Raw genomic sequence first — 15,702 nt, forward strand, 5'->3', positions numbered from 1 at the left:
GGATGGCTCAGCGATTGAGCGTCTGCCTTTGGTTTAGGGCATGATCCTGGAGTCCCAGGATTGAGTCCTACGTTGGCCTTCCTGCATGGAGCCTGCTTCTCCCTCTGCCCATGTCTCTGCCTCTTTGTGTGTGTCTCTCATGAATAAATAAATAAAATATTAAAAAAAAATGAATTGACTGTCTTTTTCCTATTGTATATTCATGCCTCCTTTGTTGTAAATTAATATATGTGTGCTTATTTCTGGGCTCTATTTTGTTCTATTGATCTTGTGTCTGTTTCTATAGCACCCTGTTTTGATTAATATAACTTTGTTATCGGTTTGAAATCCGAGTATGATGTCTACAGTTTTGTTCTTTTTTCTTGATTGCTTTAGCTATTTGAGGTCTGTCTTGGTTCCATACAAATTTTAAGATTGTTCTGTGAAAAATGCAATTAGAATTTTGATAGAGATTGCATTGAAAATGTAGTTTATTTGGATCCCTGGGTGGCGCAGTGGTTTGGCGCCTGCCTTTGGCCCAGGGCGCGATCCTGGAGACCGGGGATCGAGTCCCACGTCGGGCTCCCGGTGCATGGAGCCTGCTTCTCCCTCTGCCTGTGTCTCTGCATCTCTCTCTCTCTCTGTGTGACTATCATAAATAATAAAAAAAGAATTAAAAAAGATCTTCTTTAAAAAAAATAAAATAAAGAAAATGTAGTTTATTTTGGGTAGTATGAACGTTTTAAGAATTCCTTATGAATGTAGAATATTTTTCCACTTATTTGTCTTCAATTTCTCCATTATTTTTCGGTGTATAGATTTTTTACCTCCTTGTATTTAAATTTATTCCTAAGTATTTTTTAAATAAAATTGTAAATGGATTTATTAATTTGTCTGAGAAGCACAAGAGATTTCCATAGATCGATTTTTGCATCCTCCAACTTCATGAATCCATTTATTCTAAATTTCTCAGTGGAGTCTTTAACATTTTCTATATAAAATATGTCATATGGGGGTGCCTGGGTGGCTCAGTGGTTGAGCATCTGCCTTTGGCTCAAGTTGTGATCCTGGAGTCCTGGGATTAAGTCCTGCATCCGGCTCCCTGCAGGGAGCCTGCTTCTCCCTCTGCCTATGTCTCTGCCTCTCTCTGTCACTCTCATGAATAAATAAATAAAATAAATAAATCTTTAAAAATATGTAATATGCAGATAGTTACAGTTCCAATTTGGATGCCTTTCATTTTTTTTTTTCCTTGATTGCTCTGGCTAGTACTTCCAAAACTATGCTGAATAAAATTGGTGAGAATAGACAACCTTCTCTTGTTCCTTATCTTTCAGCTTTGCACCATTGAGTCTGATGTTGTAAGCTTGTCATATTATTTTTTATTTTTTATAACCATTTTGTTGGGAGATTTTATTATAAAGGGATTGGAATTTTGTCAAATCCTTTTTCTGCATCTACTGAGATGATTATGATTTTTTACCTTTATTTTGTTGTGGTAGTGGATCATGCTGATTTGTGAATATTGAACTATCTTTGCCTCTCTGGAATAGATCCCACTTGATCAGGTTGTGTGATTTTTTTTTTAATTTTGTTGAATTTGGTTTGCTAGGATTTGAGGATTCTTGTGTCTATGTTCATCAGGAATATTGGCATGTAACATTTTTTCTTGTGGCATCCTTGTCAGGTTTTGATATCAGGGTAATACTGGCTTTGAAATGACTTTGAAAGTGTTCATTCATTTTCTGTATTTTGGAAGAGTTTGAGAAGGATTGGTATTCTAATTTGGATGTTTAGCAGAATTCACCGAAGCTGTCTAATTCTAGACTTCAGTTGGAAGTTTTTTGATTATCCGTGAAATCTCCTTACTAGTAAAATTAGTTTATTCAGTTTACTTATTTCTTCATGCTTCAGTCTTGGTAGCTTGTATGTTTCTAGGAATTAATCTCTTCTGGATATCAAATTGGTGTTGAATTGAGTTTTTTAAATAATATTTAGTATTATGGTTGAAAAGTATGTTGGATATTATTTCAGTTTTTCTAAATTTATTAAAACTTGTGTTGTGGCCTAACATATGATCTGTCCTGAGAGTGTTTCATGTGTGCTTAAAAGGAATATATATTCTGTTGCTTTTGGACGGAATGTTCTCTGTATATCTGTTGAGTCCATGCACTCTAATGTATTTAAAGCTGATGTTTTCCTATTAACTTTTTCTTATGTTTTCCTGTCTGGATGATTTATGCATTACAAGTAGGGTACTGAAGTCCCCTATTACTGTGTTGCTGCCTACTTCTCCATTTTGGTCTGTTAATATTAGCTTTATATATTTAGTATGCCTGTGTTGGCTGCATAAATACACACAAATGTTATATTCACTTGTTGGATTGACCCATTTATCATTACATAATGCCCTCCTTTTAAAGTCTGTGGTTTTAAAGTCTGTGTTGTCTGATGTAAGCTTTCTTTTACTTTCCCTTTGTATAGTCTTTTTTCACCTTTTTGAGTGTGTATCCTTACATCTGAAGTCTCATATAGGCAGCATATAGATGGGTCTTGGTTTTTCTCTTTTTAAATCCATTCAGCTACTGTCTTTTGATTGGAGAATTTAGTGCATTAACATTTAAAGTAATTACTGGTGGTTATGAACTTATCACTATTTTCCCTGTTCTGTTTTTATGGGACTCACACCTTTTGAAAAATTCTATACTTATTAAACAAATATCATTTCAAAACCTAATCCCAAATAAACTTGCATCCCCAATATGTGAAGATAAGCCACCCTGACTTCCAATTATGGTTCTTTTTAGTCTAATTCAGGTCATGTGAGAATAATAGAATTATTAGTCATGTGACTGAAAATGAGAGTTTCAACATTGAAAAAAATAGTTGATAGTAAACATACTGTCAAATTCTATGTATTAGATGACGGAGGACAGCATTCATGGGTAGGAGTTATAATTCCTATCTTCAGATTTTTGATGTGCTGAGCATATTGGGATAGATGGTTCTATATGAAACATTTTAAATTATTAAAATCTTTACCAAATATCACATAATTTTAAAGGAAACTTCAGAGTGAAATAAAGTATTCACCTCATAATGGTAATACTTCAGTTGGTAAATGGAAATTTCTACACCCTTGGTCAAATGAATAATGTATTTAACAACTTTGGTATTTAACAAGGTCTTTGGGAATCAATGCTTTTCTTTTGAAAAGACAGTCACAGTACAAGACAATATTAAGGGCCATAAGGTACACAGTGTAAGCCCTGGAGGATTATTAATGGAATACATTTTTGGGAGCAGAAATGAGGTTTTCAAAGGAGCTATGTCCTTAGAAGGTGTTGGACAGGTGGTAGTAAAGAAACTCAGTCATTCCAATGGGATTAAATAAAAGAGGTATCAGGATGTGTAGGTTGGATCAGGGGGGCTATTTGGGAGGCTAACCCAGCCCAGAGTGTTAGCTAGTTTGTGGAGTTCCTCTAGGATTTGAAAAAAGGGTTTGACCTTTTTCTGTGTACAGGAGGCCATTATCTATGTGATGTCACAATCCATCTATCTGTAAGCTTCCTATCTCCTCCTAACCCTGCTCACTGCCTCTCATCTCTCATCACTGCTAATCCTGAATATTTGTATGCAGTTGAAATATGATCTAAAATGAACTAGGGCAGCCTCAGAGGAGAGATGTAGCCACAAAAGAACTGTCATATCAGGGGTTATGTGAAGGGAAAGGAGGTGTTCATGCTGCCTTCTGGTCAGCAGGAGTGTTTTTGATAATGAGAAAACTATGTTTAAACGTTGACTCATGTACACGCAGAAGCACTTCACTTACACTGTAACCTGTGTCCTTTTTACCTGAAATGCCTGAAAACCACCCAACCATGACACTAATATCTGTGAAAAATGGTAACAATACCAGAATAATTCCTGTCTCCTACCACAGGCAACTTGACCCCAAGCAGGGGGCAAGGGTTTCTGCCCACAGAATGGGAATGGTCCAAAGAGCAGATTGAGCCATAAACATTGAATGTTTCTGTGACAGGAAACCAAGATGATCTCTTACAGCTTCCTATTCTACCTGAGGTGCTATGGTTGGTATTAAACAATGAGATTAAGCTCTTGTCAGGCAAACTAATGAATTTTGGATTGATTTCTGTCTTCTGCAATGCTACTGACATTTTTGACAGCTATGATTTATAGGACCTTTATTGGGTCTATTCATGAGAGGAGCTGTTTATTTTGGTTGATGGGTAAAGTTTCTAATGTTCCCAGTGGGAAATGCTGAGGGCCAACGGGATGGCTGTCTTGAAGGTGCTCTCTGGCTGTCTGGGGCAGGTTTCTTATAAATTTGTAATCAAGATCTCTGAGAACTAATGAGGGCAGGTTAGCTTGGAAATTGTTTTGGTGACATTTGACCAGTGGAATGCTCCTGGAAAATATATAAGTCTGCTGTTCAGCTACAGATCCTTAAGGTAAAAATTATACTTTGACACTTTATTTGCTTTATTCTTTTTTTTTATTTGAAATGGCTTAACCTGTTTCCACAGAGTGGAGTAAAAATGTTAATTCTCCAAAACAGTGGTGGAAAAATAGTGAAATGCAAAGATTTAAAACTAGGGTTTGTCTTTTGAAGAATCCCGTAGCTCATAGAACATTTTCCTAACAAAGATTTGAAAGTTTACAAATGATAATGGATGCTGTGGTAAACCTCTCAGATTTACTTTCAAGACCAAGATAATGATTTTGCCTAGTTCCTGGGAGTGATGGCTCCTAATAGCTCACAGATGGGTCCCTTTCTGGAAATAGGCCTCTATTGAAGGACAGTGCCTTGCCTAAGGTTAAGTTTGCTTCCTAGGTCATTCTGCATTCAATGATTGGTCAAGATAGGGGTAAAAAGGTCTCTTCTTTCAACCGATGACCTCTCTATTGAGCCATCCCAACTTCACAGCTTAACACATGGTTGGATAAAGCCTTTGTTGTGAGTACATCATAGTTTAACTGCTCTCTCTGACCAATGCATTTTCCCCAAGTGGAGAGGTTCTGAGACCACTTCACAATCAACTTCCTGGACACAAATCTCAGCTTAGAATCTTTTCCCAGGGAACTCTACCTACAATAAGGAGATGATGGTTGGAAGAGGTAGGCATACTAGAAGAAAATGATCAGGGGTTGACTACAAATGGGATTTCAGAGATGAGAAGGGAAAGACTTTGAGGCTGTCTTAGAAGTTCCAACTGTGGGCATTTGGGAGGTTGTTGTTGCCTTAGGCTAAAAGGAATCATCCTTGTAACACTTTTTAAGGTGTATACTCAAGAACACTGAGAAACCAGTACACACACCCCATCTTTTTCAACAGTAAAATATGAAGTGCCTGGCTTCTGGCATTACCAAGTAGATTCAACCTATAATATAGAGAAGAGAGGAAGACAAAATAAGGGAATAAAAATAACTCTTCTTAAACTACGAATACTTTTGATAATGTTTCTAAAGAGTGTTCCTGTATGGAAAGATAGGATGTATAATCAGGTGGAATTACTTTAAAAATATGTAACTGTTCAAAAATTTTGAGAGAGAGAATGAGTGAGCATGGGTGGGGGTAGGTAAGAGCAGAGGGGAGAGGGAGAGTCCTGAACTCAGTGCCGAGTCTGACACAGGGCTTTTTTTTTTTTTAAGACTATATTTATTCGTGACAGACATATTGAGAGAGAGAGAGAGAGAGAGAGGCAGAGACACAGGCAGAGGGAGAAGCAGGCTCCATGTCAGGAGCCCGACGTGGGACTCAATCCCGGGACTCCAGGATCACACCCTGGGCCAAAGGCAGGCACTGAACCACTGAGCCACCCAGGGATCCCTAACACAGGCCTTTATTTCAGGATCCTGAGATCACAACCTGAGCCAAAACCAAGAGTTGGACACTTGACTGACTGCCTCACCCAGGCATCCCCAAAATCTAGAACTTTTCTTAGAACATGCAGGACAAGAAAATAGGACTTGCTCTAAAGTCAACAAAAGCTCAGCAATAAAATCAATAGGCTGATGCACACTGCTTGTATGTATTTAGGTGGTGATCACTGGATAGCACAAGCAATGGTAGCTCTTGTGAATCAGGCAAGAGCCAGCTTTCTGGAGGTCCACATGGACATTCTTCATGTCTTTGGTGTAAAGAATTGACAATTGTTGTTAGGATGCTTCCCCCACAAGTAATCCCTAGGAATTCCAACATTAATTTTTTTTTTCTGTAAGTATAATCTTGAATTTTGTCTTTGAGCTCAGCATAATGTAGCTGTCTTTCTCTCAATGTGATAAAATGATGATAATTCCAAGATATTGCCTGAAAGTTGAGCATCTCAGTACTATATAACAATCCACTGGAATACCTTCTCCTAAAATGAACAACCACCAAAAATAGTGACTCAAAAATATTAGCTGGAAAGTGATCTTCATAAAGAAGCATTGGGCTTTGATTGCTGAGGGGTTAGGGAGTCCATATTCCTATCTAAGCTAGGCTTCATGCATAGGCTAATTGGGATGGCCTCAGGGGAATTGAGGGTAGGGGTTCTAAAGAATTGCTAGTTTAATGTTAAAAATGTCAGAACTTTAGTGATGGTAACTTTTATATAAATGAATATATTTTTTTCTTTCCTGGAAGGTGTTTAGGTTTTGTTTTTGTTCCCCACCACCGCCACTTTGGTCTGAGGGGGTAGGAAAGAGAGGGGTAGATATATAATATTTAAAAGGATAGAAAAGAGGATCAAAGATGTGAATGATGAACTACCTGGGATGAGAGGAGGTGGGATGGGGTGAGCATGGCATAGTAAAGAAAAGGAAGTAGACCTCCAAGAAGAGCTTTAACTACCTCACAGCCTTTTAAAACTAGACTGCTGTAGTCAAATTCCCTGTACTGAAACCACACAGCCCCTGTTTGAAAAGCATTTTAACCGTTCCCTCCTGCTCTTGAGGCTCTGCGTAGATTTCCATGCTGGGGCTCTCTGCTGTCCCTGCTATGATTGCTTTCAGCCACTTAAATCTTTCTCTAGGATAGGGAGGCTGAATCCATATCAGTGGACTATGATAAAGAACAATCTCTCTTCCTTAGAAATTGGCCTAAGTGAACAGGTTAGTTGAATCCTTTCTGTAGTCAGTTGATTGGTGCCATGAGCTCCTCTGGCTCCTAGACCCCCTGTCAGCTACTGTAATAGAGGCTTTTAGGGATGAAGGCAGGAGTGCAAGGTTTCAGGGGATGAGCCTACTACAATGGTTTGTGACTGGATGTGACATCTTGAAATTTACTACTGGTGCCATCCTTGCACCAGCTTACTAGTGATTTAGTAATAAATTGGAGAATGCCCACAATTAAAAAAAAATCTTTAGAAGAACATTACTTTATTGAAGTGGCTTAGGTCCCTGGAATGGTGCAAATGCCTTGGTTCAATTACCTGAGGGTGAATGTACTCAAGTGCAGAAGGAAAACATTAGGAAACCATTGGTTGAAACACTGTGCTGTCCCAAGGCCATGGTGTCTCCTGGGAAGAGCAGTGCTGGGTGCAGGTGTCAACAACCAACAAAGCTCAAACACTTCTTCTGACAGGACTCATGGTGGGGTGAATCTGCTCTATTCACTTGGTGGCCCCTTGGAATGCTCTGGACAATAGCTTTTTCACTGAGGTAGTTAGGAACAACATTGAAGAGTTTTCATGGGCAACTTAGTCAAGGCTTTTCAAGCTGCGATGTGTATATGAGTCAACTGTGGGTCTTATTAAAGTGCAGGTTCTGGTTTGGTACATCTGAGTGGGCCTGAGAGCCTGCATTCTCAAAGGCTCCCAGATGACACCAATGCTACTGGACCACAAGCCACACCTTGCCAGGCCACAAGAAAAATCAGTAGTAAAGTAAGTAATAAGGGACTGCTAATTCTTTCCATTAGATATCTGGGAAATCAGCTTATTGTAACACATTCCCATAGATTGGTTAATCATTACTCAGCTGTTCTGTCTTCCAGATCTAAAGTCTCAGAAAGTAGGGCCCAGACTATTGATGGGAAGCACATTCCCAAATAGATAAACAACATAATGAGAAAAGAGCACCGATTTAGGAGTCATAAAACCTGATTCTAGTCCCAGTTTTGCCACTTGATACCTGGGTGACCCAGTGCTGATACTTAAACTGAACTTCATTGAGCAAAAAGACATTGCCAGCTCATCCTGTTTCCTGTGAGCATTAATTAGCTAGTGGAATGGATAGAGCTAAGCAAGTGTAAAGTGGTCTCGTGAATGTTTTGAGATAAGGTCTGGTTAGGACAGCTCTAAATGGGATAAAAAAAGTGGAAGTCCTAAGGAAGATGGTGGGGCTAGGTTGGGTAATTTGAAATTCTTTAATGTGTTTTCTCTTAATACATTGTTTTTGTGTAAGATGGGTGCCTTATGCAGGCCGATCCATGCACCGTAGGAGGCATGATCAATGAATGCATTCTGGTTTTTATACCACCCTTCAGGGAGGGTGGCAGAAAGACAAATGCGGTTTATTTTCTCCAGCTCAGCAGCTCGTTTGCATAACATGCAAGAGGGAGAATGCAAAGGAATGAAATTATTAAGTGGGGCAGAGTATGCTAAAATAGGTCAAGGGAGAAAATGAAAGCGTATTATGCTATTCTCTTCAGAAAATACTGTTAAAAGCAGACCTACCACAGACCCCAAGATGAGTATGGTAAACTTTTTCTTCTTTTTCCAGTTACCAAAGACTTTAATGATTAGAGAAAGACTAACTCAAGACATGGGCTTTGTAGTAGGCTAGATCTGTGTGGTGTTGGTTTCCATGGGAGAGAGTTCCCGTATCTTTAGCCAGCTGAGTCCTTGGGAAAATAAACACATGGGCAAACTGTGCCATCAGCCCCATTTCCTGTAAGGTCATCTTTTTCTCACACTTTTCACAGGTGCCTAATTCCTGTTTAAATTCACACTAAGATGTTAATGATGACATGTTACCTTTTGTAGCAATGCTTGTCTTATTTCTAAGCTTACCAAGCATTTCTTTGTTTTGTTTTGCTATGATACTGGTTAGAATTCTGGGGTGAGTGATACTTATCCAAAGTTACTAAGGCTGGGCTGTTGGGTACTATGTTTGACGGGATGTTGATTCTGCTGGCCTGCAAATCCTTGCCAGCACTTTCAAATCACCATTTGTGCCTTTTGACACAGTGGATGTTCTTGCCTTCACACAACAGAAGGAAGACCCTATCTGCCACCTTAATGGATCCTCCAAACAGAGTGTTACGTGAAACTTAGACTTCATAGTCAAAAGGCAGTTCTGCATCAGGTCTGAATCTTCCCATTGGTTTTACTTTTATGTGCCCTGCATATTTCCCCCTGCCACCATGCCAGGAAGCCTGGCAATTAGGAAAGGTCCTAACTCCCTCAACATTTTAAATGAGAAGTTATAGTAAAGTGTAGTAAAATATAACACACTAAAGGTATCTCTTGCAGGTGAGATGTCTGGGAAGTAGTATATCCAATACCGTGGTCCCTGGCTGAGTTTTCTTTTAGTCTCTATTCCATTTCCCTGGGAATGAATGCAGGTGACATCATCACGATTTCCTCCTAAAGAACCTAAAGACTCAGGACTAGAGTAGAGCTAGCAGAACTATAAATCTTCCTAATGAGGCTGGGGAGGGAGCACAGGGATTCGAATGTGGGTAAGGGACCCTGCTGGGGTTAGAGATCGAGAATATATAATTCAGGGGACTAAAGGCCAGGTTTATAGAGAGTAAGCAGAAATTGAATCATCCATTTGTACAAGACAGGTTTACCATAGAATCGAATATCCTTGGATGGAATCTTATGTTGCTCTGAGGATAGTCACAACTCGGTAACAGGATAGCTCATGTGGAACCATTTTAAGAGACCAGTAATTTTTTTTCTCTAGAGGGATTTCTTCTTGCCTCTGGGGTCATGAGAAGCAGAAAGATGGTCCCTGCTTGAAGATGCATCTTGTGACTTCACTTCTTGCACATGTGAACATCACTCATTGGCAAGACTTAGAGCCAAGTGGCAGTGGCTCTGTTGTCATTTAGAGAAGCCGTATACTAACTGGTTCCCAGTTGGAAGCCTTCAGCCCCTTTAATACTTTGGCTTTAAAATCCATACCCGCCCCCCAAAGATACTTCTTTGTGTAAAATGAGCTATGAGTCATCTTTAGAACTGGAAGAGAAAATTCACTTCTGCTATAATTAAGCAATAATTATTATTTCCTCTGAGGGAGGACTCAGGGAAATAAACAACTCCCAGATAAATAAGGCTTAGAGACTGTGGGCCAAGGTTTCTATTGATTCACGATATATTTCTCTTCTTCTCAAATAAAATGATAATAGTAATTATTTTAATGATTCTTTTTTAGTCATTTTAAAATTGGTATTTTCCACTCTACTCAAACACTAATGGTTTTTATGGCCATGTTGTAACTTGTGGGGAGGAGGGAGATGGAATGCGGAGCTGAGAAAACCCACTCACACCCTGGGCAGCATCTGGAAGGCCTAGAGCCAGGTTTCCAGTAGTTCACCCACCAAGCCACCTTCAGTGCTCTGTCTTGATATTATGTAATGATCTATGGTGGAAGACAAGGAATGTGGGTCTGCTAAGTGTGTTAGGTGGAGTGGAGGGGAGGGTATTTGGGGAATCCCTATTTTGGGTAAATACCCTGGAAGTCAATGTTATGACCTGATGTTGAATTTAGCATGTAGGAGAGGCAGGAGGACAGGACTGGGATAAGAAGGCCTGGGTTTTGTTACCTCTTTAACGGGGTGTAAATTTCAGTGAGTTTTTCTTAAATGATATATAGTTTGCATAAAACCTGCTATAAAACATGTAGACTTGGGGTCCTTGGGCCTTAGAATTGGAAGCATTCTCTAAATGTTGGCCTTACATGGGAGACACAGCAAACCCACTCTAAGATGCCTTCCTGAGGGAATTTGGAATTGATACTTCAATATGGAGAATGAGAAGAGAATCCTGAAGTTGAAAACAGCTCTGGTTGTTTCTGTGTTATATGCTGCTCTGCCAGCTTGCAAGTGTGAGGATGGAGAAGGACCTATGTCCTGACTGGGTCAAAATGAAGTAAAATGCTAAATCCTTCCTTAGAGGGTAAGATAATAGGTTGTAGTGGGGTTGTAGGTGACCTAGAGCATCCATCAATCCGTGGCTTACTCATTACCTGGACCTAACATTCGACTACCTACCTAATAGGCTATGGGAATGAAATGAGATAACCCAAGAGAAGTGCTTAGCATATTGTCTGAATCATGAAATCTGAATAAATGATTTATGGAGATGGCTATATTAATTTTAGAGGGGAAATGTATTGCAGACCTCATTGTATAATTTCAGAGACATTGAAAAAACTGCTGATTAATAGTTTACCTTTCAGTATTTCTTTGTATTTCCCCTAGCCTTACTCAAAACTTTCGTATTCCCAGAGAATGATGTTATCATTCTAACTACTGGGGTCTGGGTACTCAGCCTCTTTTGCTTTCTAATGGACACACAGCCCTTCAAACTATATTTGGCCCATATTCATGTTAAGTAAATATGTGCTTAGTAGATGGAAGCTGTGATCCGTGTGGTATAGTCTGAGTGGTGGTTAAAAAAAAAAAAAAAAAGTGCCTCATCCCCAGATAACTGTGAACTAATGAAAAGTTTGTATATATATTTCTCCAACCCCTGGAAAAGGGATACAAAGTCTACAACAGGGACCCCTGGGTGGCTCAGTGGTTGAGCATCTGCTTTTGGCTCAGGGCATGATCACAGGGGTCCTGGGACCAAGTCCTGCACTGGGCTCCTTTCAGGGAGCCTGATTCTCCCTCTGCCTATTCCTCTGCCTCTCTTTTGTGTCTCTCATGACTAAATAAAATCTTTAAAAAAAAAAAATCTACAACAATGCTTCTTAAAAAAAAAAAAAGATTTTATTTATTTGAGAGAGAGAGAGAGGGAGACAGAACAAGTGTGTGGGAGTGGGCAGTGGCAGAGGGAGAAGGAGAAGTGGGGAGCTTAACAGGAGACTGGAGGCTCATCCCAGGACCCTGGGATCTTGATCTGAGCCCAAGGTGCCCTAGGACAACAATACTTCTTAAAATACTAATCTCTGCTTCCTGCCCCCATGGTCCCCCCTCCCCTCTTCCCATGAAAGATAACAACCAACTTCTGTCCTTTTCCCAAATTTCTCAAACTATGCTTCCTTCCTCTGTAATGGAATGTGTCTATCTAGGTTTTTTGCTTTCCCATTTTGTACCATAAACCCCCGGAAGGGCTTGTCTTAGAAGGAAGCACTGTGTAGAGGGTGTGAGAGGTGTGCAGACCACAAGTATGAAGCCAAAACCTTCTGGAGTTGAAAGGAAGAAGAAAGCTGGAAACACCAATATACTAACTTACAGCTATTGGATGTGTTTAAATAATTGATTGAAGTAAAACCTTTAATAAAGTTTTCTGGTTTTATACCCCAGTAGCAACTGCCATCTATGAAAACCAGTTAATTATTTATTGCTTTTTGATCTGTGTGTGTATGCTATTTAGCTATTTCTACCTAATACCTGTGTTTTGTGTCTTTTATGCTCAACTATTTAATAAGCTTTTTATGGGAATAAATTTTATGTACAAAATCTAGCATAGAATTTTTTACATAGGGCTTACAACTATTGGTTGAGCTAATTTGAAGGCCCTACTAAAGAACACTACTGTCTAAGAGGTACAATATTCTGAATCATTATTAACTATTAGACTGATAAATTTAATTATAAATTCAAGTTGTTTAAGAAGGGATGCATGAGGCTCGGGGCATGGAAGAATAGGATAGGAAATAGGCTTCAGTGAAGGAAGACCTGGTCTGGGGGTATGGATAAGAGCAGAGCAGCAAGAGAGCCCTGGGTTAGAACTTGCTCAGCCATTGAAAAGAATGAAGTCTATCTATCTAGGAGTTTGATTTTCCAACATATAGTATAACACCCAGTGCTCATCCCGTCAAGTGCTCCCCTCACTGCCCAGGCACCAAGTCAACCCATCCCCTTGCCATTTGCAATGATGTGGATGGAACTAGAGGGTATTATGCTAAGTGAAATAAGTCAATCAGGGAAAGACAAATATCATGATTTCACTCATAGTGGAACTTAAGAAACAAAACAGATGAACATAGGGGAAGATAGGGAAAAATAAAATAAGGTGAAATCATAGAGACAAACCATAGAGACTCCTGAGGGTTGCTGGAGGGGATGAGGATAGGGAAATAGGGTAACTGAGTGGTGAGCATTAAGGAGGGCACTTGATGTGATGAGCACTGGGTGTTACATGCAACTGATAAATCACTAAACTCTACCACTGAAACAAACAAACAAACAAAAAACTTGTTAGAAGGAAGATAAAGGAAAGGGGAGGGACCCATCAGAGTAACATAAGCTGTATTAGGTTGTTCTATTATCCAGAATGATTTTCCCCCTTTTCCCTCTCCCAGTGAGTAAATAGTTTCCTACTCCATTGTTTCTTTCATACAACTGACTGTGGCCCATGAAATGTGAACAGAAATGATGTTTTACTTCTAAGCAAAGCTTCAAAACCATTGTGGAATTTCTTTGTTGGTCTTTTCTTTCTGGTAGACACCTAGCATGTTCCATGTGGATCTTGCTCCTTTAGGCTGATCTCAGGATGAAAATGTAGGTAGAGCTGAAGCTACCCAGCCAGAACCTAATAACATTTAAAAAAATGAGAATTTTTTTTTTTCTAGAGAGATTTGTGCTGTGCGGCATCCCCTTGGTCCAAGTAAGTTTGTTTTACAGAGATGGAATCAACAATACACGTAGCATTCTCTGGTTTCCAGAGAGAATCTGGAATGACTTGTATTAAAAAATGAAAATAAGAGATTGGAAAGTGTTGGCTGGATATTGGCAGCTAAATTTTTTTTTTCTACAGCTAAATTCTGATGGGTTACAGAAATTACTTTTGAAGAAAATGTTCAAGTTAGAATACATGGAAAGAGATGAAAATTATTGTCCAATAAATTCTGAAATGGAAAATTAAAGCAATTGATCGTTGTTTGGGAGGTCATACCTTATATTTTAACTCTGAACAGTTTTGAGTTTAAGGAATAATCTGGGAGGACCTCCTGTTTTTGAACCTGCATAAAGCTTCATGTTTATCGTTTTGAAAAAATATTTGTTTTTCCCAAGCACACGTTTACCCCACACCCAAATCATTCACCAGAAATCAGAGTAGCAGTTAAGACTGGGGAGTTTGTCTTGATGCTCAAGTCTTTTTTTTTTTTTTTTTAAATTTTATTTTATTTATTTATGATAGGCACACAGTGAGAGAGAGAGAGGCAGAGACACAGGCAGAGGGAGAAGCAGGCTCCATGCACCGGGAGCCTGACGTGGGATTCGATCCCGAGTCTCCAGGATCGCGCCCTGGGCCAAAGGCAGGCGCCAAACCGCTGCGCCACCGAGGGATCCCTTTTTTTTTTTTTTATTTATGATAGTCTCACACACACACACACACACAGTGGGGGGGTGGGGGGGCGGGCAGAGGGAGAAGCAGGCTCCATCCACCGGGAGCCCGACATGGGATTTGATCCTGATCTCCAGGATCATGCCCTGGGCCAAAGGCAGGCACTAAACCACTGCGCCACCCAGGGATCCCCAATGCTCAAGTCTTGTAAGGAGAACCACTGGAATAGCACCAGATCAAACATGAGATGCCAGAATGACTGGCTTCTGAAAGCAATGCAGTCTAAAGACCAAAAGCCCATCAGCATGTCCTTTCTCTCCTTTGTTTTCTCTGTAGATTGGCTGTTTGTGTGTTTGTGTGTGTTGTGCATATTTTTGTTGCTTTGGCTGGAGCCTGGCTTCTTTTACAGGCTGTTTGGGGTTCATATCTTTCTAGATGGTGATAAGCAGTTCTGCGTTTGCCTGAAATTGTCCTAGTATTAGTGTTGGAAGTCCTGCATCCTGTCAAGTCCCTCAATCCCAGTAGAATGGACAATTGGTTATCAGAGGGGACAGAAGCTTTTCCCTTAGGCTGTAGTTCAGAAAATAATTTAGTTTTGTTGGAATAATTTGTCCATCCTAGAGGACCAGTTAGGGAGTAAGGTATTATTATCGAACCAGCTGAGATCAGGTGCCATTGGAGGGTACCCATCCCCGAGGCGAGGGGGAGCCGATCGGGTAACATGATATTTTCCATTCTGACATTTGCCAGGGGATAAGTGCTAGGCTAACCTAACATTCACTACCAACTAGTGTTAGACTCAATGCTATGCACGACATCTAATTCAGTCTTTATCAGCTCTATGAAGGGAGTACTCTTATAGTTTCAGTTTTACAGATCGGAAGCTCAGACTTTAAGAGGCAATGAAACCCACAAGTAAAATTTTAAAAATGCCTTCACAGTTCATTTGTTGGTCTGATTATTTTTAAGACCCAGGTTCTGATTTTTGTTTTGAATATTTTATCCGTTATATTCCATGTTCATTCTTCTCTCTTGAACTCCTGTGACACTAATTTTTATTTTATTTTATTATTACTTATGTGCTTGCTTATATTAGGAATTCGGGTCTCTACAAGAAGCTTCTATTGTAAGTTCTTGGAGTGCAGGTGCTCCGTGGCCCACCTCTGAATAATCTTGATTCCTGGCCAGTTTTCATCCAATACTTTACATCGTGACTGGATTTTTTTTTTTAACCTTGTACCCAGATTTT

General features: G+C 39.7%; 1 pseudogene; it reads right to left on the reverse strand.

Moving 5' to 3' along the window:
- Positions 1-15,331, reverse strand: part of LOC112918745 (large ribosomal subunit protein eL31-like) — a 138,989-nt pseudogene extending 123,658 nt beyond the window's left edge.
- Between the last annotated feature and the right edge of the window lie 371 nt (positions 15,332-15,702).

This window comes from Vulpes vulpes, chromosome 13 (genome assembly GCF_048418805.1).
Source record: "Vulpes vulpes isolate BD-2025 chromosome 13, VulVul3, whole genome shotgun sequence".
NCBI classification, from domain to species: domain Eukaryota; kingdom Metazoa; phylum Chordata; class Mammalia; order Carnivora; family Canidae; genus Vulpes; species Vulpes vulpes.